General features: G+C 37.1%; 1 protein-coding gene and 1 long non-coding RNA gene across 4 annotated transcripts in view; one reads left to right on the top strand and one right to left on the bottom strand.

Moving 5' to 3' along the window:
• The window catches only part of Hs6st3 (heparan sulfate 6-O-sulfotransferase 3), a gene marked incomplete at its 5' end in the record, with an annotated part of 656598 nt that overhangs the window by 129202 nt on the left and 500805 nt on the right, over positions 1-26591 (bottom strand). The window lies entirely within an intron of this gene.
• On the top strand, positions 1548-11522 carry LOC104866647. 3 transcript variants are annotated; one of them, XR_781502.2, is made up of 4 exons: positions 1548-1825; positions 6027-6299; positions 7856-8017; positions 8223-8374. It is a non-coding gene; the product is annotated as an uncharacterized LOC104866647 (long non-coding RNA). The 3 variants fall into 3 exon arrangements; XR_781501.2 differs by lacking the exon at positions 8223-8374 and adding an exon at positions 8617-11522 and having other exon boundaries at positions 1549-1825; positions 7856-8026; XR_781503.2 differs by lacking the exon at positions 8223-8374 and adding an exon at positions 8617-11522 and having other exon boundaries at positions 1551-1825; positions 6027-6185; positions 7856-8026.

The raw sequence follows: 26591 nt of genomic DNA, 5'->3' as shown, positions 1-26591 counted from the left end.
TCGATGCCGGTAAGTCTCAGATAAAAAAAGAAAAAAAAACAACTAGAATCCCTATGGGTAATTTAATTTCTTGTTTATAAAAATGAATGGGAGGTTATAAAGTTGCTCCTGAAAGTGTGTCAATGATTTTCTTTTTCAAATAACACTAATAAGGTGCTTTTCTGGAATTATTTTCATTTGGTACTAACAAAAGACACCACAAAAATTCCATCAATGAATGCAAGGTTGCACCATGGTCAAGACAAAGAAATAAACCCATCATTTATTTTAAAATATCAATGCAAGAGCTTCTTTCTTTATTGGCCTTTAATGAGGTTTCCACCATGAATTCACGTTAAGCACTTTAGCTTAATGAACAGAATTTGCTATTATGAAGTCTCCTTTGTATCAAGACTAAAATCCAGGTACTGCAGCTTCAGGATCTACAGCATGGTCCATTGCATTTAGTTTCCCAAGAGTCATCTGTGGCCTCTGGGGTCAAAGCCATTCTCCTCTATTTGTTCAATTTACAGCTGGAGTTCTTCTCATAATGCGGCATGTATCAAAGAATCATTGCACTCCTACAAAAGTTTAAACACAACTGAATAGTAACAGAGGATGTACTAAACATAGAAGAGAGAGCATTTAGCTCTGGGAGGTAAGATTTTACTGAGCATGGTGAATATAAAGAGAAAATAAATGATATGAAGATTATATGCTTTAAAATGTTATGCTGCCTAAATATTTATGCACAAACACAATTTCAGTGACTTCAATATGGATTTATGGATATACAGAGGGTATAGATATATTTATAAATATATGTAGGTCTGATGATGGCTGACCAGCCATCCTAACACAGCCTAAGCACTGGCTGCTGATTATTTTCAGAGGAAAAATAATTAGTAAGATTAAGAATTGTGTATTAATAGCTCCCAAATATTTATGATGCACCTACTAAGGTCCAGACACAAAAATAAATAATACATTTTCCCTAGCCTCCAGCAGTTAGGCTTTGGGATTGGTAAGAATATACTATAGCAATCACATTAAGTAGACCTGTGACTTTGCCTGAATGTTTAGCACAGGCTTTATACTGGGGGTAGTGCACGAACTGAATACTAAAGGACAGGGAGCTGTTTTTTTGTTGGTTTGTTTGTTTGTTTACAAAAAAAATATGGAAAAGAAAATAGAAAAGGTGATTTCTATATAATGCATGAGAAAACAAGGCCATAACCAATGGCCACAAGTTCAGCAACTCCAGATTTCATGGTTTAAAAACTGGACTACACAAAATGTCTTTGTGCAGCAAAAAGCAGGAGGTGTGAGCAGCACAAGAAACTATGTTGCGTCCTAGACCTCTGCCCAGAGCTCAATCAGAGCAGCTCAGTTTTATTTTTCCATACCAAACTTAAAACTTGATTTCCTTTGAAGAAATCAGCTGCTGCTAAGAAAGCACATTTGAAAAATAACTGCATTAGAGGCTCAAAGTCCATGGTGGAATGTGTTGAAAGTGGCACTGGAAAGAGTCCAGGTTAATTATGGCCTGGCATGCCCAAGCTGATGGTTTGGACTTCAATCTAGGACAGGAAGCCCAACGAAGGGTGTGATCAGGTAAATGAAGAGTTCAGCTTTGCTTCTCTGAAAGGTAAGTCCAGCAGAGAATGGAGAACGGTTTGCCTTGAGGGTCAGACAACAGAAGCTAAAAGCTTCAAGAGCAGACAGCCTTTAGCCTAGCCTAGAGTCTATAGTCCACAACCAAGGAAACTCGGATGGAGTGGAGGATTATCAAGCTTTTGAATGAAAGAGAAAGAACAGCCCACATGCATTTCTACACCCGATGAAGGTGAGTGGTTGTGAATGGGTGTCACACATCTTTATTTAAGAAAATATTCTTAACTTGATTAACAGAAAGCTCATTCTTGATGCCAAGTTTTATTTGTAATATTTATGCATCTAACCAAAACAAACAAAATGTATATGAACAAATTTATTATCCTTCTCAGAGCTAAAATCATGCTGACTTCTATACGCAGAGTCCATTATTACAACTAGGTACTTAAGCCAAATACTTACGTAGCAGGTCTTAAGGATTTTAGGGTGAGAAAATAATCATATTAAGTAGTTTGCCTTCTATTATAGATTTTAAAACTACGGCCCAGAAAACTTAAATAGCTCACGCAATGTCACACAGCAAGTCAGTGGTGAGGCCGGCATTCCGAACCGTGTTTGTGCAGCCCTGACCCTACTCTTTCTCCTGTTCTCCCCGCGCCCCACACACATGCTCTCAACTCTTCCTTATTACTTTTTTTAATGCCTGGAATTCTATCAATGACTCTTACAAAGCATAGCAGCTCCTGGAAATTTAAATATCCCTGAAGTGAGCAATAACCTGCTCAGGTTGGAGGAAGGGACCATTTCCCAAGATGGTGGGTGGATGAGCCCCCAGTGTAACTTGCGTGTTGGCCCAGATTGGCTTAGGCAGACATGCACAGGAGCTGTGGTCTAACCTCTTAGAAATATAGCCATGCCAAGATCTTCCTCAGCTGCCCTATGCATTCTACACCTCTGTTAAAACACATTTTACTGTGTGTTTGTAATGGAAGTATCTTTTTTGTCCTCAGACTACAGTACCAGTTCATCCCAGGGTGTGGGTACATGAATTCATCTCCTGCCTCTCCAGGCCAGCCTCTAACACTGAGTCTAAGTTCCCTTTCTCCCATTTTGTAGGTTGTATCTTCACTCTGTTGGTTATTTCCTTTGCTGTGCGAAAGTTTTTTAATTTGATAGAACCACTGTGGAAATCAGTGTGGAGATTTCTCAAAAACACAAAAAAAATAGAAGTTCCATTTGAACCAGGTCTTTCCTTTCTTAATGTATTCCCAAAAGAGTTAAAGACATCATATTACAATAATACATTCATACCGACATTGATAGAATACAATTCATAACAGCTAAATCTTGGAAGCAGCCTATATGTCCATCAACAGATGGATGGATAAAGAAACTATGGTATTTATATGCAATGAACAACTACTCTATTATAAAAAGAATAAACTTGAGTCATTTGGAGAAAAATGGATGCACCTTAAGACCATATTAAGTAAAATAAATCAGACACACAAGTTTGAATATGGTATGGTTTCCCTCATATGAAAAACCTAGGTATAAATAAATTATAGAGCAAAATAAAAGGAACCAAGGAGATAGATTTTTACAAATGGGAAGGTGATGAAGAGATGGGAGTTGAAAAGGGAAAAAAATTAAGATGTGTTATGTACATGTACCAACACCCCAGGATGAATCTAATCATTATGTACTGTGAACTCATATGAATTAAAATAAAATAAAATAAAATAAAATCCCTCTTTCTATCCTTCTCAAGGGAGTGAAATGACTTCATAGAGCTCACAGACATGCATAGGATGGGTGGGTTAATGCCTGTCCACACCGCAGGGGCTGAACTTTGGCGCAACATGTTTAGGTCCAATAGGGCTTGCTGGCCATGTGAGGAGTGACAAGGTTTATAGTGGCCACCGAGAAGTAAATAAGTAGTTGAAGGGCCAAGGACAGAATAGTAGCCTTCCTCGGTCAGTTGTCCCACAAGGAGAGGTGCCAGAATGGACTCAAAGTCCAGCAGGCTTCTCCCCTCCATGGACTCTGGAATCTTCCAAGAAGGGTAGTTTTTCCTTACAGCCCAGAGCCTAAGCCCTTTTTTTTTTCCATTTCCTATGTTTCTACCAGCTCTGCTTTTAGATTTTAAAACAGGCTCTTCGGGATCCAGGGTGCCCTTATCATTCCCAAACTCTGCATAGATGCTCTCAAGGCCAGGGCCAAATCTCGTGGGTCTTTTAACCATTCTTGGATCCTAGCACATGCCATATCCGTAAATGTTTGAAGAATGAATGCATGGTGTCTACTTCAAAGAGAGCAATGGCAAAGAACAGTCAACTGCATGCAGCTTTGTTGCCACAGAAACCAACAAGTGACCTCTGTGGGAAAAAAAAAGGGTATCTAGGGGCACAGAAAGGTAGGAAGAGCAGCACTATAAGTGAGCTTTTCCTATTAATCTATAGAACAAGCAAACCAAAAGGCCTGGTGAGCAGCAACCCACACTAAGGACCCACTATCTTTGGCTCTACCCCTATCTTTGGCAATTGCTGAGGCAGGCTTGGGTTTAAATATTGGATTGGAGTGAGGAACAGGAGAGTAAATAAAGGGACCCAAACAGACATGTATGACTGTGCCTCTGTTATCATTCACGTTAAGAATCTGTATGGTTGCTGGGTGATGGGATACTCAGGAGCCCTTGGTTTCTGTCTTTGGGGTGAAGCAAGGGTGTTAAACAAGCCTGATCAACAGCTTTTAAGGAGATGCTTGTGTTTCTCATCACTAATTATTCAATTAACTGGTTCAGCCATCAGCCAACTTTTTATTGTTCTATGAGGATGCTCAGAGGCTAACATCCTGTAAATTCTATTACGACACTAGGAATCCAGTGATAACTGCTACTCCTATCCAACAGCTTAATAAAGGAGCAGGTTACTATTCGAAAATTATCTAGCCATACGGAAGTGAAACGGCAAAGCACAGAAGGATTTTGCTCAGATAAGGGTGTGGTGAGTAAGCAAACAGAGCCATGGCACTAATTTCCCTGCTTCCTAGAGGGGTGACTTCCTCCTTCAATGACCAGACAGGAAAAGAGATGCAATTTTCCTATCATCTCTGCACTCAGGGTGAGCCCAGTTTTGACATTTTAATACATTGTTTTATAAATAAGAAAAGCATCTGTCTGAATGGTGCTCTCTCCGTTCCCTATGGAGATAGATCTTCCTTGTGCTGTAAAGGCTGCAGGAAGAGCTGAACTGATAAGAAAGATTAATAATGAAGTGGATAACGCAGTTACCAGTAGTTGTACAAATAATGTGGTGAATCAGTCTAAAAAACTACTACTGTTAATTCATCACCTCTTGAGTCAAGGAGGCCAATCTTGATTTATCTTGATTTTAGATGCTAGCCATAACACTATAACCTATTAAAAAATAAGAATGTACCAAATCCAACAGGCCTAAGTCCTAAAAATATTTCTCTACATTAAAAATGTCACTCTGGAACAATAAATAAGTAAACATTTTGGCCAAGTATAATATTCCCTTACATCTGAAATAAGATTTATTTGAGCCTAGTATGACTTAAATTGTAGAGAAGAGAAATGTAATCAAATATTCGCAATACAATGTCATAAGACTTAGAAGAGAATTGAGCAATAAGATATGTGAGCACAAAGTGGCTAATAATATCCTGCAAATAAATCTTTTGAAAAGAAATACAATGCAGGGAATAGAAATGACATGTAATCTTCTATTTATTTTAATTTTTCTTGAACAGTACATGACATATATATGTCTATCTACACACATATATCATACGCATATTTACACACACATATGGCCATGTGTATTTCTTTATGCACTTACAGTTAAAGCACCAAGAAATACACAATGCCATTGTGGTAAGACCGGCCTACTCATGTCCTGTTAACAGAAAAGTGTTTGGTCCATTTGCTGTCCCCTCCAAAAAAAAGTAATTGACAAGTCTAGGTCATTTTACTTATTCTTTTCATGGAAGTTGTCAATTACTTTTTTTTTTGATACTGGGGATCTAACTTGGGTCCTTGATCTTGCGAGGCAGGCAGCAGAACCGCTGAGCTAAATCCCCAGCCCTGTCATTACATTTTATTTCATCTTCATTTGTGGAGAAAATGTATACCATCAAACTGCAAACTGACTCAGAAACCCTGCTTTAATACAGCAACATATTTGTTCCTGTGCTTTGTCGTCCCATAATGTAACCTAAGACTAGTTGATGTGGCAAGTAATTTTGTCCTTTAACATAAAAACAGCCCCAAACACCTATAAACTTGACTTTTGCTCTAATCCTGAGATTAGCTGCGTGCATAATGATGTAGTAAGTAATTGAAAAAAAAGGGAAAATAAAAACCCATTTTCTGTACTTAATGATGACCTCGACTCTCCTTCCATTTCTAGTTCACTTGGAGGTATTTTCTAACTGAGCACTAAACCTGCTGATCACCACACCCACGGAGAGGCTGCTGGAAGAACCACAATAACTTCTTGAGGATCAAATCACAGCCATCTAAATTACTCCTTTGACAGAGTAATGGATCTTGCAGGTGAAAGGGAGCAGTAGGTGTCATTTATCTTGACTTCACAAGACTTGTCAACTCTTCTTGGTCTTTTCTGAAGAACACATTCATAAATAATTTGGCAAATTATGACTTGGACCTCAAAAACTTTGAGGTAATCTACCAGCACCTGAAATTGGGGACTCCAAAAATAAAGGTGGTTATCTTTATATCTTTGGGTGGAATGGGAATCACAAAACAATTTATCTGGTAAATGTATTGAGCCTGATCCTAGCTACAATTGATATGAGGGACTTAGATGTTGGATGATTCAAGTTCCTTTAATTCAGTAAGAGCCCATTTGTCTAATGGACTGCAGTGGAGCTGAGCAGGGGCCATGCCAATGATGGTGGCTTGCACTCTGAGAACTGGCTTCTCACTTGAGCAGCTCAGGTGACACAAGGGTTTTCAGGGGTTTAATTGTATCCCCCTAGATTCCATGCATGAAGTCCCAGCCCCCTGATCCCTTGGAATGTGACCTCATGAAGAGCAGATCTTAAAACAGGTAGTTAAAATGATGAGGTCATTAGCATGAGCCATACTCCAATATGACTGCTGGCTTCAGAGGAAATTTAGAAACAGATGTGCCCTGAAAAAAGCTGTGTGAAGATACAGGGAAGAAACAGCTACTGGCAGGCCAGGGAGAGAGACCTCAGGAGAAACCACTCTGCTGACATCTCAGACTTCCAGTCTCCAGATCTGGGACAGAAAACATTTCTGTTGTTAAGCTGACCAGGCTAGTGCTTTGCTAGCATTCCAGCAAACTTATATGTATCCTTGCACCAAGAAGCAGCTTTGGGCTGCCTGTGGTGCACATGTGGCCCTGACTGGAACAGAGAGGACCAAATAACCTGAACAAAAATGAACAATAGGGTGCCCAGGAGCTCGGGTCTCTGCCCAATGAGGCAATGATTGTGAATTACCGTCCAGGTTGGCTAACTCCATGATTTGCAGTGGTAACTCCTGTGAATTATGGCTGAGATCGAATAAAGGGTGAAATGGACAAAGAAAAAGTAGCAGCACAGGGGGAGACCATCTGGGTTGTCAGTGACAGTTGGAGAGAGAGGTGCATCCTTCAAGCTGCTTCAGACTGGCTTCCAAATCTCATTTCAATCCTCATTTAACCTTAGAATAATATTGCCTGCTTTGTTCCTTGATTTCTTAAGCCCCTGTGTACAATGAGATGTCCAGAGGAGAATGGCTGTTACATCTTTTCAAAACTGGGAAAGCTGTTATTCCAAATGGTAAAATCAAAAGCTTCCAAGTTGGAAACTGGATTTGCCTTTGGGAGGGATCATTCTTTATTTGACAAGAAACCTTTCATGGGACACTTTTATTCTGCAAATATGAAAACAATCCCACTCATTTTGTTCTAGAGGAAGCTCTCTTAGATGAAATACTTCAGAAGACTTTTCTTCAGAATGAAATAGAAAATAAGTGCATCTTCTAGCATTGAAAAATTTAAAGTATAGTTCTTTCCCAAATTTAAAAACACAGTTCTCAATTTTCTGTAAATCTGGGTTTGTATTTAGATTTATGGAGATCTAAATGTATAAAATTAAGTTTATACTTAAAATTACAATTTGTATGAGGGCAGCATGTGTGTTGGTGGATATGTGTGTTGGGGGGCTGGGAATATTGTTTTGATTTTTGTTCTCAATCTTATTCAAGCACTGGCCCATCCTCAGAGGTCAGCAGTGGAGACTGGACTCCTACAATGAAATGGTAAAACCTGACCTCTGAACTTGGCATTGAACTGGAAGAAAGATTAGACATGGCACAGCAGATGCTAGAAATACTTGGATGCTGCATTTACTTGATTTGAGACTAAAGGTGAAGATGGTATGTTGAATCCATGCATTTATCTCTTCTTTCTCCTGAAATATAACAGAGAAACGAATAAAGGAGATCAAATGATATAACTGAGAGTGTGAAATAGGAAGAAAATGGCCAAAGGGGAAGTGGGAAGGGGAGGTGAAAGGAAATAAAGGAAAAGAAAAAAATGTGAAAAAAAATGAAAAGGAAACAAAGTCTAAAGGTGAAGATGGTATGTTGAATCCATGCATTTATCTCTTCTTTCTCCTGAAATATAACAGAGAAACGAATAAAGGAGATCAAATGATATAACTGAGAGTGTGAAATAGGAAGAAAATGGCCAAAGGGGAAGTGGGAAGGGGAGGTGAAAGGAAATAAAGGAAAAGAAAAAAATGTGAAAAAAAATGAAAAATGGAAACAAAGTCTTTGTAAATAGGGAAGGGTGAAGGGGGTGAAGGGAGGGCAGGGGTATGGGGAAAAAAGAACCAAGATACATCATGTAAAGGAACAAGATCCCAATGATAAATGTAACTGTATTGTTTGTTGTAAATGTACCAATAGTTTAATGGGAAAAAAAAAGTCCATCAACTCACAAGGATCTTTCTTTTGGGATTCAGGAGGAAGCAACATCAACTAAGAGACATCAACAATGTTACCAAAAGCAGAGCTGAAAAATAAGTCTGTGGGGTATGGGAGGGAAATTAAGGGAGGCCTACATCAAGTAATGAGCAGTGGAGCAGAGATTTCAGAGATCTCTAAGATTTTCCCCACCAGGAGAAAGGGATGTTTATTTTCTGCTGGGACAGAACTACAGTAAAGTGAACTTGGGAACCAGGAGCCCATTTGACAGTCACAGAGAAGCGTGCAAATGAGCAGCTGAGAGTCTGCTGCTGAGAGGGAAAAGCCTGGCTTCTTTCTCACCGAGGTCCACAGAACCAGCAGCCTTGATCGCTCCTCCAGGTGAAGTTCCATGACTTTTCTCTAAGGACGAGGACCACTTGTGTGGAAGAAGAAATAACAGTGAGACCAGGGGGAGTTGAAATTTGGAGATCTCCTAGCTAAAAAGCTGGCTCACTTTGTGATCACCTTTTACTCTCTTACTAGTGGGCATAAACAAATACCCAGATACTTGGCAAAATCTTTCCACATGATAAGGAGGGGCAAAGACAAACAAAACAAATTAAAAACAAAAATAACCCTTGGGGGGAGAAAAAAGGAATGTTACAGAAAGTTTTTAAAAAGTAATTAAAAAGAGTCCTCAGACAAGAGAAATATTGTGCTCATGAAACAAGGATTGGATACTATGAAAAGAAAGAATGCTATATTAGACATTAAAATTTTAATATTAAGAATGGAAAATATCAGCAGGAAAATTAGAAGATAGAAGCTGAAGAAAGGTCCCAGGAACTGAATCAAGATTTCAAGAAAGGAAAATACAAGAAAAAACATAAGTCAATCAGAGCATCAGCCTAAGTAATCCTAGGAAGGTGAACAACTGACTCATAGGGAGTTTTAAAAAGAGATTAAGAAAACAAGAGAAAAAGTTCAAAATTCAATACAGAAAATATTCTGTACAAATAAAGTACAAGTGTTTCTAGATTAAATTGTTCAAAAAGTTTCTAGAAAGCAAAATGACTGATAAAAATTAACACCCAGCCACATCATCTTGAAGCTTCAGAGAAGGAAGATTCTACCAGCTAAGAAGAAGGAAATATTAGTTTATCTCTTGGATTTGGCTAAATAATACCCAAAGACAGCCATTAGAAATTAGAACGGTTCCTAATTTCTAGGTTCTTTACAAATGTAATATAGATCTTAAAATGAGGATGTCATTCTGGATTATCAAGCAGGGCTCTAAATAGCATCATACTTGTCCTTAGGAGAGGGGGCAAAGGGGGATTTAAAGCAGGTAGAGGGGAGGGTGAAGTAAAGATGGAACAGAAAGGACCCTGGCCTTGGAGATTGATGATTTATGTCCACAAGCAGCAAAAGGACGGCAGCTACCTGAAGCCAGAAGCATGAGGCTTCCTCTCTAGTGCCTCCAGAAGGAACATGACCTGCTGACATTCTGATTTCAACCAGTGACACTGATTTCAGACTTCTGGCCTTCCGAACTGTGAAACAATAATTCTGTTGTCCTAAGTCACCCGATGTGCTGTAAGTTGTTTCAGCAACCAGAAGAAACAAAAGCACCTCCAAAAGGTCAAGAGTCAAAATTGTATCCAGATTCTCATAAATACTAGAAAAGAGAAGACCCTTCCAATCCCCAGAGGAAATGACTTCCAACCCAGAATTACAAACTAAGTAATTGATCAGTTAAGCACAAGGACAAATTAAAGTCTTATTTAAATATATAAAGTCTTAAAAAACAGTTACCTTCCTTCTATTCACTCTAAGAAGCTACTAAGAGTTTGTACCTCTATCAACATGAAGGAAAAACCAAGAGAAAAAAAGGATCGAGATCCACAAAATTAGAGGTCCAACATAGGAAAGCAATGAATGGCTCTGACAAGATGAAAGGAAAAGAAAGCTTTGGAATATGGCTGTAAATAGTCTGAGGCCAGCTGAGTCTGGAAGCAGAGGGCTTCAGGAGGGGTATTGCCAAGAAAACAAGTGGGCTTTAGAGATGACCTGGCATGCTTGATATGACTGATTGGAGTATTCAATGCTGATAGAACATCTGAGGATGCATTAATAATAGGTACAAAGACTAATGAAAGAAACAAAGCAATGTTACATAAAATATATTATGAGAAAGGAAAGAGCCTTTGTGGGTCAACTGAGAACAATGCGTAAAAATAAATAATAAATATTGACTAACCAGTTGGCAATATATCTGTGCAGGAGGTACACAAAAGGAAGTACAATGCATAAATCCTCATATCCCATACCGTGGAGCCACTGCATAATATTTATCATGAAAAACAAACAATGACGTGAGCATGGTATTTAGGAATATGAATATTTATGACAGAAGAAAAATATTTAAAAGAGGCTATTGTCAGGGAGCAAATAAATATTGCAAATGGGTCCAGTGAGGCAGGAGAATGCTGACTGTATTATAAATCATGTAATATTCTAACTTTTTAATTTTGCTTTGAGGTGTTACTTTGATAAAATTTTTAAATTGAATAAAGCATAACTTGATGTGATGGGCTAAGTTGTATCCCTCATACCTATTCGTTGAGGTCTTCACCCACAGTACATTAGAATGTAACCTTATTTAATGACAGGGTCTTTAAAGAAATGAATGAATTAGATGAGATCCTTCAAACGGGCCCTAATTTAGGATGACTGCTGTCCTTATTAAAGGAAGAAATGTGACACAGGTACACACACAAGGTGAACAAGTGGACAAGTGGACAAGAACACCATCTACAAGCCACGGAGAGAGGTCTTGGAATAAAGCTTCTTGTATATCAATCCTGCAGATATCCTGATGTTGAACTTCCAGTCTCCAGTGATATGAGAAAATAAATTTATGTTCTTGAACTCCCACAGCCTTGGCGCTTTGTTACACCATCCCCAGCAAACGAATACACTTGACAATTGCGTTATGGTAATTGCTTTATGTAGGACATGGATCCAGGACGTAATCTCACAATTGGTTGGAAATAGTTTCAACTGAAGGGAATTTCCACTCTCAGTCATGTCCGGAAGAGGCTAAATTCTGGTGCTGGAGATGAGCTGTCTTTCAAATGTATACGGGAGGGGGCTCGGGATTTAGCTCAGTGGCTCCACAGCCTGCCTGGCAAGCATAAGGACCAGAGTTCGATCCCTGGTACCCCCCCAAAAAAATTAAAATGCATAGGGAAGAAGAGATTTCTTTCTGATGTGGGTGTAGGAGGATTTGGGAGAGAGTAAATTGTGGCATTTGGGGCTGTACTCAGAAATTCCAAAATACAGTAGTACCTCAGTTCATGAAATTAATTTGCTCTACGATTTTGGAAAAGATAGCCATGTTTTCATTTGTGTAGGAAAGATAGCTGTGGTGGTCATGTTTGTCACCTGATGCAGTTTGCAAACAAAAACAAAATTTTGCCAAGTGGTTCTGTTTGCAAACCAAATTGTTGCAAACAAAAGTGTTTATGAAGTGAGGTACCACTGTATTCGGGGCCTTTTTAACAATCAGGTAAGCTAGCTGCCTCTAACCCATGAGCAAACCGGAAAGAATCTGGTCTAGCACAGATTCTCTAGAGGTCAGATTTTGCCTGGGGAGGGCCTTCTAGTCACCATTGTATACTTGCTCCAGTGTATACTTTCATGATCCCTAAGTGCTTAGTAAAGTCTAGTTGAATACATAGTCTGATCTTGGTTGCCATTGGGTCTGACCCCAGGTAGCAGAAAGAATGACCAAGGAGCAGCCAGAGCATAGTTAGGGTCCCCAAGGAGGACAATTGTGCCTGCATGACAGAAAACACATACTAGTCTTTGGCTGAGCTGGCAGCAAAATATGTTCCATTTCTGTTTCTTTGTTAGTATGCATTTCGCATAACATGTCTTCTTCCAAGGGCCAAGGGGTTGCTTAAAGGCCTAAGAAAATATTTGATTTTAAAAAACAAAGCTAAATTCAAAAATATACCAAGAACAGTTCAATGCGTTATTTATTGAATATCTCATCTTACCTCCATCTGAATACATAAGCTTGGATTCCATCCAACAATAGCCACACAGGAGCTCTCCCCTGACAAATCTAGGAACAATAATCCCCTTGTGTATTGGATCCCAGCCCCTCCCAGGTACTTCCTTTCTCTCTGGTACCATCATTTTTCTTCTCGAATTATTCTCACGTGTCCACATTTTTGCTATAAAAAATCTCACACCTTTAAAAAATGTACTCTTGATCTCACATTCCCCTCTGCTCTCACCGTATCCTCTGTTCCTCTTTATATCAAACTCTCTGCAGAGTAGGCCTGTATTCACCAGCTCTGCTTTTCATCTGCCATTCTCTCATCAATGTACCTCAAAGAGACTTTTGTCCCTTCAGCACCACTCAAAATGCCTTTGCTAAGGCCAAGTCCAACAAGGACTTACTCTTAGTTGACCTCAACCTCTAAGCAGCATAAAGGCAGCTGGCCACTCCCATCTTCTTAAAGCATTTTCTTTATTTGGCTTCCAGGACATCAGATTCTCCTGTCTTTGTTTCATCTCTCACCTCACTTTTGAGTCTTTGCAGATTAAATCCACCCCGCCCCTCTGGACTGCTAAATACCAAAGGCTCAGTTCTATTTTAACCTTGCTTTCTATACTTATTTCAGAGATGATTTCATCCTATTTCATGACTTTAAAAATATTATATAATCTGATGACTCTCAGTTTTTAATCTATAGCCTCTGTTCATCTCCTGACTTCCACATTAGTGGGTTTTAGACTGGTAAAGCCTGACTTTTCTGATCTACCTCACACACCCACTTCCCTCCTATTTTCCCCATTAAAGAATTGTAGCACAACTCTCTGAGTCCATAGAATAACTGTGATGACAATTTCCTACTATTTTGCCTTAGGACAGAAGATCCCTATTTTGTACCTCTTTTATTAGAAAACTTCTACTATTTTTATACACTCTTTTTTTTTTTCAGTGCAAGATTTAGACCAAATGCAGCAATAGAAACATAAAAGAAAAAAGTTCTAAAGAGAAGCAAAAGGGTTACTACTACCCCAAAATACAAGTGGAGCCATCAGCTTTTTTCTTTTCTACCCTCTGGTTACCAACTCTTCAGAAAGTACAGAATGAGAAAGGGGTTATGGTAGATAAGTTTAATTGTCTCAACTTGATTGGCTTGGAAGCAGCCTTAGGGATTAGTAAGCACACTTCTGGGAGTATCTGGGTGTCTGAATGAGTCATGGAGGCATGAATTAGGAACTATATCCAGTCCCTCACCTCCTCTTTGGCTCTGTTTCCCTCCTCTGCTTCCAAGCCATTATGGACTAAGCATCTTTACTCAGCCAATCCTTTCTGTCGTGATGTTTTTATCTTGGAGTGAGCTAACCATGAACCAAACCCCCATGAACCAAACCCCCATGAAACTGTGAGCCATATTAAAACTGCCCTCATTTAAGCTGTGAATGTCCAGTATTATGTCTTAGCAATGGAATGGGGAAGAAATTTAATACTGGGGTTTTGTCATTGCTGGAGAGTCTCAAAGAAGCACAAAGGAAGCCTCCTCTGTGTGTGCTTCAATGAGTTCTGGCCAAACAGGCCACTAAGGTAGATGCAGTGGCATTTTCCCTTCAACTACTTGTAAGAGGGTAGGTCACATCCTGTTCTGGAAGATTTCAAGAAATATCTTCCCAGAAGAGAGGAAGAAGGACCCAATAACTTCCCAAGAGCCCATATAATTCCAAGATATACAGTGCACCATGACATTACCACCATACTTTGATGACACAATGCAGTAAACATGGAACATTAAACCTGGCACCATCTGGGAACTTTCTTGGTCTACACAAACTCAGGAGACATACAGGGTTCACAACAAAGATGTTTGTACATGTGTGTGTGCCTTCAGCATTGTTTATTTCATTTTAATACACAGTGCCCTTCAAGTTTCCTTTTAAATCTACCACAAATAACAGGTTTTAGCACATCAGGTGATATTTTGCTTCCTGAAGCATTTAAATTCATTTTCTATTACCAATGCAAATGTGTACTTTCCAATTTACCCACTGCACAATAAAACCTAATTTAAAGCAATTAATGTTCATTAATGGCCCCATCTGCATGTTTATCACTTTATCCTTAAATACTTGAGACATGGTATCCATATTTTATAGCTCACTTCTTATCAGCAAGAATCCAATCCTCAAGGGTAAATGTAAGACTAATGCGCCAGCAGCTCATATACGGACCAAAAACTACATTGCATTTAAAAAAAATGAGAATAACGAGAAGAAAAGAAAACAGGCTAAATGTGTATATGTGAATGTGACTAATAATAAATGTACCTAGGGCAAAAGGTTTGTAATAGCATGCTCTTCTCCTTCTGTCTCTTCCTCCTGTCTCTTCCTGATGTGGCAAAACAATGAATACATGCTGGGAAGTTCTTCAGGCTTCTGGAAGGATTTTGCCAGAAATTCTGGGACACAGTGCAGTAGCATCAACCCTGGGAGATTTCCTACCATGGTCCCCTGCCGAAGGCCACTGCCTTGCAGGAAATAGACAAGTAAAATGGCAAGTTTTTCTATGTCACAAAGCATTTTGACCAAGCAGTTTAATATCAGGTAGAAGTTTCTTTGCCAATTGTAAACATATCAAAACATTTTGAGCTCAAGTATCAGTTTTATCACCCTGCTTGATTTGGTTTATCTCAGTCATTACTGAATAAAAGAATATGTTAAAGTATAAAGGCATGTTATGATTAAAACAGTAGGCTCTGCCAGGCCAGAAAACCAGGCTTCGAATTCTAGTGGCCCCCTGCCTCCTAGCTGGTAAGTTACAGGAACCTGGGAGGGAAGGTAACACACGGTTCAGAATCTAAATGCTTAAGGTCAGCATAGCACAGGTCTCTAGGAGCTGGCTTCTAAACTTCAAGTCACTGAGTTCTATCAAGTCATTGAGCTCTACTGTTCATTCCTGATTTTCACTGTAAATCTGGCTAAAGGCAGCCAGCAATACCCATCCCACAGCCTGAATATTGAGCTGTTTTGAAATTTTCTCTGCCAGATTAATTAGTCCATCTCCCTTAAAATTAGTCTTCTGCAAAGTCTCAGTTCCAGGGCAGAAAAGGAATGGTAGAGAGGCATGGCAGTAGGAAAGTTGTTCAAGCCATGGCAGCCCAGAAGCAGAGAGCAAAGGGAGGAGCTCTATAGGGTGATACATCTGGGAGGAGCTCTATAGGGTGATACATCTTCCCAGGTCAGACCTCCGATGACCTGTCTCTTTTGACGAGGCCCTACCTTCTAATAGCACATTTACCTTTGAATTCAGCAGTACGTTAATCCACTGATGAATACAGTGGCCCAACAATCCCTTCCAAAAGCCCCATCTCTTAACACATGAGCCTTCTGTGGAACATTCTAGACTTGATCCATAACACCACCTATGCGGTATATGACCTTTCAGTGTCCCAATTTTCTCATCTTGCACAATGGGTATCATAACAATGTCCTTCTCAAAAGTTGTCATAACGATTGAAATGAATTAATTTGTGGAAATTGCTTGATAAAGGTTACAGGGAGAATGTGAGACTTAGTGAATGTTAGAGGAAAAAACAGAGAGTACTTTGGAAATATTAGATATTTTCATTAAAACTCCCTGGACTCACAGATTGTGCTGCTAACATGTAGCTTCTGGGCCTAGAGACAAGAAAGCTAGCAAAGAGTACCTGCAGGTGGCTTTTCTCAACTCACCACCCCTGTCCTCATCCTAGAGGAAGGCCTGGTAAGCGTCCTTTCTGTGATATTGTTCTGGCTCAAATCTGACAGCCAGATGCACATCTTAATGAGGGAGGGAGGAAGGGAAAGGGGGAAAGAGAGAGAGAAGCTGGGAGGACATATTTACACTATTCTAACAAAAAAAGCAAGTGTGTTTGGATGAGCTTTTTCTGATAATGTTGCTGAACAAAGATCAACCCATCTGATTTTTCTATTTCTAAAAGGGAATAAAAAGTTAATAAATGTTTCCACACGTGTGGTTTCAATGAAATTTACATTTATGAGTCATTATCATTTTGGTAGAAGGCAAAATGATATTCAGCTTGTCACTAGAGGGGCAGATGGAGATAGAGTTTAGGAAGTTGATAAGCTAGCTGACAGAAATGAGTAAAATTTACGTTCCTACCAACCTAATGGCAAGCAATTATCTCTGAACTAGGATAACAAATGTGCTTCTTTATCCTAAAACTTGACATGGCTTATAGAAGTTTCCGGAAGGCATATTTTCTGTAAAGAAGCAACTGCTTCTGTATTCAACATTTAGTAGAAGAGTTTAATTGCATGCTGACCCTTTCAGAAGATTTTGTTATAACTGAGATATCAAGAGAATAGAAAGTCTACCTGACGTCTGCTATCTATTTCTGTTTTAATATTATTGCCTTACAAATTTAGTTTTACTTTATATTCAACACCATTTATAGAATTTGGTATTAGTAAAATAAAAATTATTCTGCACAATCTGTAGTCATACTATTTTATGAGTAACATAAATTTTAAAAATACAAATAGGACATTTGGTATTTATATTGGCTTAAAGACCGTATTAGCATGAGAAAGACAGTTTTGATTCCATGATTAAATGACACTCTACATAATAAAAAGTTGACTAATTTACTGGTGTAGTTCATAATGGATTACACTATACAATTAAAATGTAGTCATAGAAAAATTTAACACCATTTAAATGTTTTACAGTGTATTTTAAATATTTTCACTCATAAATTTATTCTCTATGAAATAGAGATATGAAACTGGATACATCTTTTGTATATAAACTCCACATCTTGGAACAATTATTTTGTTGGAATCAATTATTTTCATGAGGGCAAAACAGAACTCTTACTGATAAAGAAGCAGAAGTTTGAAAATTAAGTTTTATAGAAAGTTCAGAAGTCTGTTTTCACAACCCACTGGAGATGAAAATGACCACACTGATGTCATCCAAACCTCCTGGTAGACATAGGAAGGCAAAGCTCAACAAGTCACTGTACGATTCTCATTATGTCATCAAATAACAATGATAAAGAAAAAATGCAAATATAAAGTTAACCACAATCCCATTTCAGCAATATAATAATCTTAATCTAATAATAACATGAAAAGAAAGTTATATCAGGAAAATCAGCACGAATGAGATAAGTTCAATGAACTGATGATGGATTTGTCTAATGAAGATAAACAGGAAGAACAGAAATAGGGAAGGGTGGAGGAGGTGAAGGGACGGTAGGGGAATGGGGAAAAAATAAGAACCAAGACATATGTAAAGGTGCACAATCCCAATGATGGATGTAATTGTGTTGCATACCTCATATGTACCAATAAAGAAAAAAGGCGAAAAAAAGAATAATACCAGGTATCTAATACACAATGTACACCCAAATCATAGTAATCATTTACTCAAAAGACCTAACTCTACCTTAACACTTTCTAGTCTGTGTCCATGGGCAAATCAAGCCCCGTGAGCTTCTGATTCTATATGTTAAAATGTAGGCAGTGATAACTAGAGCTGTTATGAGAAATAAATAAGATAACATATACATTCAATTATTCACATAGGACAGTAAAACTGTATTCTAGTATTGGATCTTCAAAGGGTCTCTTATTACTCGATACTAATGATCAAGCCATGCCACCAAGTAAGTGGAAGAGCTTGGATTCAAATCAGGCCTCTTCAATCTCAAACCCAAATTATTTTCAAATAATTAGCCTGAAGACATTTGTACATTTTTGCCCACTGGCTGGGAATTCTTTCCTTACACCTTTACTCTAAGTCTCTAATTCCCAGGCATACATCACAATTAATTTATAAAACATCACTTCTTCAGTAATTTTGCCCAAGTGCTTCTATTATATATTTTTCTTAACATTCTGATATTTGTCCTTTTTAAATTTATTAGTAAAGACAACCTTTTAATTTTCTAATTATGTCGAATACTGTTTCTCTCATAGACTGAGAGCTCCATGAATACAAAGGCCATTGCTTTCTTCTGGACCATGATGCACCCAACCCCTGGCAAGTCGTCTGGTACCACGCAAGTGTTCAATGAAAACCTATTGGATCCACCAATGAATGCATGAATAAGTAAACAGAGAAGGGTAAACATTTTACTTTGGCTTTATTAATAACAGAATGTTAACAAGACAAAGAAGTGAACACATTGTTTTTTGTTTGTTTGTTTTGGTTTTTTGAGACAGGGTCTCACTATGTAGTTGAGGCTGACTTGGAACTCACTTTGTAGTCCAGGCTGGTCTCGAGCTCACAGCGATCCTCCTGCCTCAGACTTCCAAGTGCTGGGATTACAGGCGTGCGCCACTACGCCCAGCTTTTGGAAGTTAACACATTTAAGATGGAGTGGAGAAGTTGAGAGAGACAGGATAAGGTCCCTGAGGAAGTAGAACTCAATCTCAGGGCATGAGAGTGAGGGAGGGAGAAGGAACAATTCTGATTCTACAGCACAAAAGATGAGGCATAGTCATAGTTGCGGAAACACTGTGGAATTAGACTGGTTCACATCCATTCTCTGCAAAGTAGGAGATAATATTTACATGTCAGCATAGTGAGGAGAGGCAGGTGGAGTTTTGAAGGGCTCGGAGAAGAGAATGGGAGAAAGTGCTGTGTGGGACACAGAGAACATCAAGGAAGCCTCAGGTACTTGGCCAAAATTAGAAACTGAATATTCATTACCACCTATATACACAAGCGTGGGTGGTATTTTGTGCTGCACAACCCAGTAACTAGGGTCTGAGAGATGAAAGACATACTTAGAAGAGATACAAAGATGAAGATGAAGACGATCATAATGACAGTGACAATGACAAAGGAGAAATCACTGTTACTCAAACACCATGCAAAACTGTTTCTAGGCATTCTCTCATTTCTTACACATCTTGACTGTCAACTTGATTTGGTTGAAAGACACCTGGGAGGTTAGTAAAGCACACCTCTGGGTGTGTCTGGGTGGCTCATGGGTACATCACTTTGGGGACTGTATCTCCTTTCTGGCACTTATCTCCCTCCCTCTCTCTCTCTCTCTCTCTGCTTCCTGGCTGCCACTAGTTGAGCAGCTCTCCTCCCTGACATCCTTCTGCCATAATGTTTCTGCCTTGGAGTCAGCCAGCCAAGCAAAGGCTGAAGCTGAGCCAAATCAAACTTCTCCTCCCTTATGTTGCAGGTGCTAGGTGTTTTGTCACAGCAGTGGAAAAACTAACTAATGTGGGAAGACACACACACACACACACACACACACACACACACACAAATATCCAAGCACATGCTGTATATATTCCCATTTTTACAGATGAGATAGCTGAGACTTCTTTTTTTAACCCAGCATTAAGGCATAATTTACATACAATAAAACATACTTGTTTATAACTACATTTAATAGATGGATAATGCTGTTAAGAATCACAGTTAAGTTTTAGACTAATTTTATCACTCTTCAGTATTCTCTTGAGTTTATTTTTACTCAGTCTTGCTTCAATTTGCAATACATCTTTCTATCTGTTTTATATCCATCTTACCTAAATAGAATCATACATATAGCCATGTATTCTTTCTGTGTGGCTTCTTCCCCTTAGGATAAGGTTTTTGTTGTCCATTCATTCTGTAGTATGCATTGGTATTTTTCTTGCTGAACATTTAAATATATGGATAAGCCATATTTTGAAATGGATAGAAATATGGATTGCTTCCAATCAGGGATTATATTAATAATGCTGCTGTGAACATTCATGAACAATTCTTTGGGCATATATTTTCACTCACTAGCTCAAATTCCTAGAAGTGGACATACAGAGCATACAGTAAGATTTTGTTTAACCTCTCTGAGAACTGCTGTTTTCTAACATGGATTGCAGTTCTATATTTCCAACAGAAATGCACATAATTCAACCTTGCCCACATCGTGACCTATACTTTGTCTTTTGCCTATTCATTATAGTCATTCTTGTGCACAAATAATGATATCTAATAATGGTTTTAATTTGTAATTCCATAATTAATGATGTTTGGCACTCTATTATGCATTTATTAACAAGTAGCATGATTTCTCTAGTGAAGTGTCCATTATTCAATTAGAATTTCTGTCTTTCTCTTATTTTTTGGTAAGAGTTCTTTTTATATACTCAACACAAATGTATCATTAGATATACGATTTGCAAATTTTCTCCAGTCTGTGGCATGTTTTTCTTCAATTTAATAGTGCCTTTTGCAATGCAAAAAGTTTTCATTTTAATGAAGTCCAGTTTATTCATTTATTTCTTTAATTGTAAATACTTTTGGTGTCATTCCTGAGAACTCTGCCTCAACCCAGTTCACAAGGTGTTTTATCTCTAGACATTTTATAGATTTAGTACTTGAAATTAGATTTAATATTCGTTTTGAGTTAGTTTTTCGTAAGGTCTGACATATGAAATTGAATTCCTTCTTCTCCCTCCATGTGTGAATATCCAATTGTCCAGCACCAATTCATTTGCTGAAAGGATGATTTATCCATTGACTTGTCTGGTCTCATTTGTCATAAATCAATTGACCATAGATCAAAAGGTTTTATTTACACACTATTTTGTTTCATTGATCTGTATTCCTCTGCTTAAATAAATACCACAGTATTTTGATTACTACCACATTATGGTAGGCTTTGAAATCAAGTGAAATGAGTCTTCCTATTTCATTTTTTATTTTCAAAATTATTTTGACTAGTTTAGATCCATTGTATCTCCATGAAAGGTTTAAGACCCATTTGTTACTTTCTGGAAAAAAATTCTGCAATTGTGGTAGTGATTAGGTCAGCTTTCTATATCATTTTGGAAATAATTACTACCTTATCAATATTGACTTTTCAATTTATAAATGGATTCTGTGCCTCTATTTCTTAGATCATCTTTAATTTTATTCAGAAATACATTGGAATCTTCACTGTACACATCAAAGTATTTAAACAATTTTGATGTACTGTGAATAGCTTTTTTTTCAAATTTCATTTCCAAATTGTTCCTCACTAGTACATAGAAATATAATTCAATTTTAATATTGATCTTATATTCTTAAGCCTTGTCAAATTTATTACTTCTAGTATTCTGTTCTACTGTATGTATTGATTTCTTAAAAACTTCTACATATAGAATCTTTTTATCTGTGAATTACAAACTTTTTGCTCTTCTCAAACCTAGGTGACTTTCATTTCTTCTCCTTTCTGTTGTTTTGCTATTGTCATTGCTCATGATCTCATAGTACTCAAATATTTCATATTTTTTCAAAATCTTTCTGTTGTTGAGTTCTAATATAATTTTGTTGTAGTAGAAACATATTTCATATTATTTGTATTTTTAAGTGTTTTTGAGAATTATCTTATGGGTAGTAGATTGTCCATCTTGGAGAATATTCCATTCCAAAATGTGTCTTCTGTAATCTCTGAGTGATATATATTAGAATGTCAGTTAAGTAACACTGATTGGTAATATTATTGTCCAGTCTTTTAATGACTTTCTGTCATTACTTTTTATGTGTTATTGGAACGGGGAATCAAAATATCCAACAACTATTTTTGACTTGTCTATTTCTTCTCTGTTATTTTGCTCCAATGCTTAGTGGCTTCTTCTACTAGGAGTATACACATTTACAACTGCTGTATCTTTCTAATGTATGATCTTTTAACACTATAAAATCTGTTTCTAATAATATTCATCATCTAAAGTTTATGTTGTTTGGTATTAATGTAATAATTCTAGGTCAGTTACAATTATTAGGTTAAATTACTGTCAATTCAATATCAGAGAGCTTTCCTGGTACATTTTCTTCAAGGAGTTTTATGATTTCAGGTCTTACATGAGGCTTTAATCTACTGCGTGTTGACTTTTGTGTATTCTATTCCAAGAGTCCATATTCAATCTTTTGCATGTGGATATACAGTTTTCCCAACATTATTTATTTAAGCATTTATCCTTTCTCCTGTCTCTGAACAATATTGGCTAAATTTATTTTGCACTTGTTAATTGTTATTTATGGAGGAAAATATTTTGTACAGAAATTTGCAATTTTCAAATCACTGCTGTGTACATTAATATGTTTTAATCTTACAAATATTCTAGGAGGTATCTGGGAAATAGGTGTTATTATACCCAAATTACAGCTGGTAATTATTCTATACAATTAATAAGTTTTAGAAACTTGATTGGAATTGAGTTTTGCTGGTGTTGCATTAATGCACTTCACACTATACAAAAGAGTTTCTCTTCATTAAAAATTTAATTGTCTTTATTCCTACAGCTTTTGTGTGGAATGAGGGTGCATAATGATTCAGTATACTTAATAGAGAAAACAAATTTAATAAAAGAGTTATCAAGCCAAAAGGGATTAAATAAATATTAGTGCATCTATAAATTAAATTCTATCTATCCATTAAAAGTGGTATTATGCTGAATATTTGTCACAAAAATATACATATAGTAAGTAATCTGTAAATAAAAAGTCCAAGCAATAGTAGAGTATAATATATGGAAAAAGTTACAAAAGACTAGTAATAAACAGGATAGTCCAGAAGTAGATGAACACATATTCAATTAATAAACTGATGATAAAGATGTCACTAATATTCAGTGGGAAAAGAATTGTTTTCAATATGACAGGGAAAAAAGAATCTGTTCCCATGATTTTACACTATATTTAATATTGATATGAAATATTGATGTAAAATGGACCATGAAAATAAATGTTAAGAAACAATAAAACATTTAGTGGAAAACAAAATATCTCCATACCTCAAGGTAGAAAGCTATTTCTTCATTAGTATACAAAAATAATATCAACTAAAGAAAAATAATAAATTATACTTCATGAAATATAAGTAACTTAATAAAAGATACCATAGAGAGTGAAAATACAATCCGTAACTGGAGAGAAGATATTCATAATACATGTATTCAACAAAGACCCAGAACACAGAGTAACTCAAGAATTTCTAAAAACTAAGTAAAAGGTAAATTAACCTATCTTAAATTGGAAAAAAAAAAGTTTTAAACAAGCACTTTTCCAGAAAAAAATCCAACAAATTAGAAAAACCAATATTTAAAATCACCATAAATAAAAATAAATAAAATAAAACTACATTCCCTGAAAAGTAAGTTAAATCTAAAAGTGATAATTCCACATGTTGGGAAGAATGTGGAATATCTTGCTAGAGGAAGAGAAATGAGAGTAACAACTTTGGAAAAGTTTAACAATCACACTCATAACCACATATTCAAGAGAAATCAATGCATATATCCATCAAAAGATGTGAATAGGAATGTGTACAGCGGCTTTATTCATGACAGAATGTAGATGAAGAACAAATATTCAGCTGTAAAAGGATAAATTGTGCCATATAATAAAACATAAAAAATTAACGAGTAGATACATGCAACAATGTGAATAAATACCACAGACATTCTCTTGAGAAGCCATACACAAAAGAGTTCAAATGGCTTGATTCCACTTGTATGGACATCAAGAAGAGGCAAAAGTAATCAATGAAAGTAGGAATAAAAGATTATTATCTCCAGGGAGTACAACAGAATTTTCTAGAATTCCAGAAATGTTCTAAATTTTGATGTGACAGTTACATATAATGGCCGAGTCAAATACTGTTTCAGGTCAGTGTGCTTCCCCATGCAATGCCTCATACCTGTTTTAGTTTGGGTTTCAACCTATCCTGAACACTAAGTTCCCACAGGCTAAAACCAGTTCTAGAGAAGACATGCTTTGTTTCTTCACTTCTTTTTTCCATGTTGTGGCCACGAGAGATTCTGAAAGCTCCTGTTGAATACTTTTGTTGTCAGTATGACCACAGCCAACACTTTCTTTGGAGAAACTCCTCTTAGGAAGTCACAATAGCATCTTTAAACTATGAACACTCATGGTATACCATTTTTCAAACTTCTAAAAAAATTGTGAAACAATGATGACAGAATATTCTTGAGCATATATGGTCCAACCTCAGAATCCTTTAGGTAAATGATTTCTAGTTCTGTGAGAGTTTTTTTTTTCTTTTTAAAATTCTAATTTATTTTTATAATTTTTATATTTTTATACTTTTACTTGCAATGACTAAAATAAAGAAAAATATGCCTCTTTATTTTTGATGAATAAATGTTAGGACTAGCTTTACTTATTACTTTGTCATTTGAGATATGTGATGTAGGAGAGAAAGAGAGAGAGGGAGAGAAAGAGAGAGAGAGAGTGAGAGAGAGAGATATTAAAGAAGATTAAATGTTTGGACTATGAAATATCCATATTCTGATAACATGGATCTAGTGACAACACATCCTAAATATGGTGAAGAGCAACTGTACAACTGTCATGTGAATATTTTCATGACAAAATTTTTTACAAAATTTAAGAATTGGAATCCACCTTAAGCATGGAGTTCAGGGTCATTCACCCTTGGTGTCTCTGAACAGACATGTTGCAGGACCCCACTATGATGCTTTGCTACTGTTTTTATTGGTCCTTCTTCCCTCATTCCAATAAGAAGAACTCAGCCTGGAGCATTGATCAAAGACAAAAAATTTGATTGTGGTCATGTTTTTGAGCCCAAAGCCTAGGCCCCAAAGTCGCCTCTTTCACACTGTCATATTTTGCTTTTATTGCCTGTCCAGCCCTCTCACCTTTATTCTAGTCACAAAATGACTACAACTCTAAAATGAATTAGTTCCAACAATGTACTTCTTGGGTGAGCCAAACAAGACAGCTTAGAAGTCCCTTCTTCAACATCTCATAATATAAACTCTTCAGAGGAAAATATGATACTGTCCTTTTCAAGTTAAATAATTGCTTGAGACATATTAACTTCAGGCTTTTTCCTAATAACCATGGCTTTGGGAACAGGCAATTTCAATGTGTCTAAGGGACATACAGATGGGATGGGTGTTCTTAAGTTGATGATTAAAATTAAACCATAGAGAGTCTTATAGAGAACACTTTAATAGCAAAAAACCTAGGAAATGTCACAATGTAAAATAACTTCTGCCCTTCGCTCTTAGTTCAGAATTAACCCACACAGGAGGCATCTAGTCTCCCTAAAAAGTTTTGTAAATGAAAAGAACCATTGTTAACTCTGCCAACCAGACAGGGCCCCTTCCCCTGGGCTAGAGTAGATAACTAAATGAATTTTAAAGATAACCTCCCCTACCAAAGAAATGCTATGTTCACATCCAGGTTGAAGTTCAACTGCCTCATGTTTTGAGTATCAGCTGTGTGAACTGTGAAAATGCAATGTAACCACCTGAATGAGATCAAGGCTGTAAAACTCTATAAAAGAGAGAGTTGTAGCCCAGTACTGTATCGATCAGGGCACTGCCATTAGATGTGATCGATCCCCATCGATGGAGTAAATTTATTATTTTATTTCCATTCTGCTGCCTCTCTGTGTGTCACTTGCCAATTCCTTCTGTAACAAGCCTAGTTCACTATAGACTTCTTTTGTTTCAGTCAAGATATTTATTTTGTGCAAGTGGTGGTTTTTAAAAGTACCAAAATCCAAACTCTTGCACATTGTCTGACGTTCATCCTGTATTTTTTTAGCAGATTGTAGAAGAGTGAAAACACAAACCAGGAACAGACATTTGGGGCTTTCCATTCCTTGGAAAATCTCTCTCGGTGCTAAACTTCAAGTGAAGCCACCATGTCTTTGCATCCACCTCAGAAAATACAAGACATCAAATAACAATGATATGAAAATATTTTAAAGCATTTTTGTTTTCCTATTGAACAAACAAATGTCAGAGTTTTATCAATTTCTTGATGGCTATTATATAATTTGAATTTTGAGACACAGTAAGAAAATCCTCTTTTCTTCCACTGCACAGTCTGCTTGTTATGGTACTATGTCTACAGAGCAACTACATAATGAGTTGAGGGATGACCCAGCGATGTCTCTTCAAATCTACACCTTTAGAG

The sequence above is a fragment of the Fukomys damarensis genome, unplaced genomic scaffold, assembly GCF_012274545.1.
Source record: "Fukomys damarensis isolate Sample0158 unplaced genomic scaffold, DMR_v1.0_HiC HiC_scaffold_6, whole genome shotgun sequence".
Lineage (NCBI taxonomy): Eukaryota > Metazoa > Chordata > Mammalia > Rodentia > Bathyergidae > Fukomys > Fukomys damarensis.
Note: the sequence above shows the minus strand (reverse complement) of the source record. Positions and strands in the feature narration are given on the sequence as shown.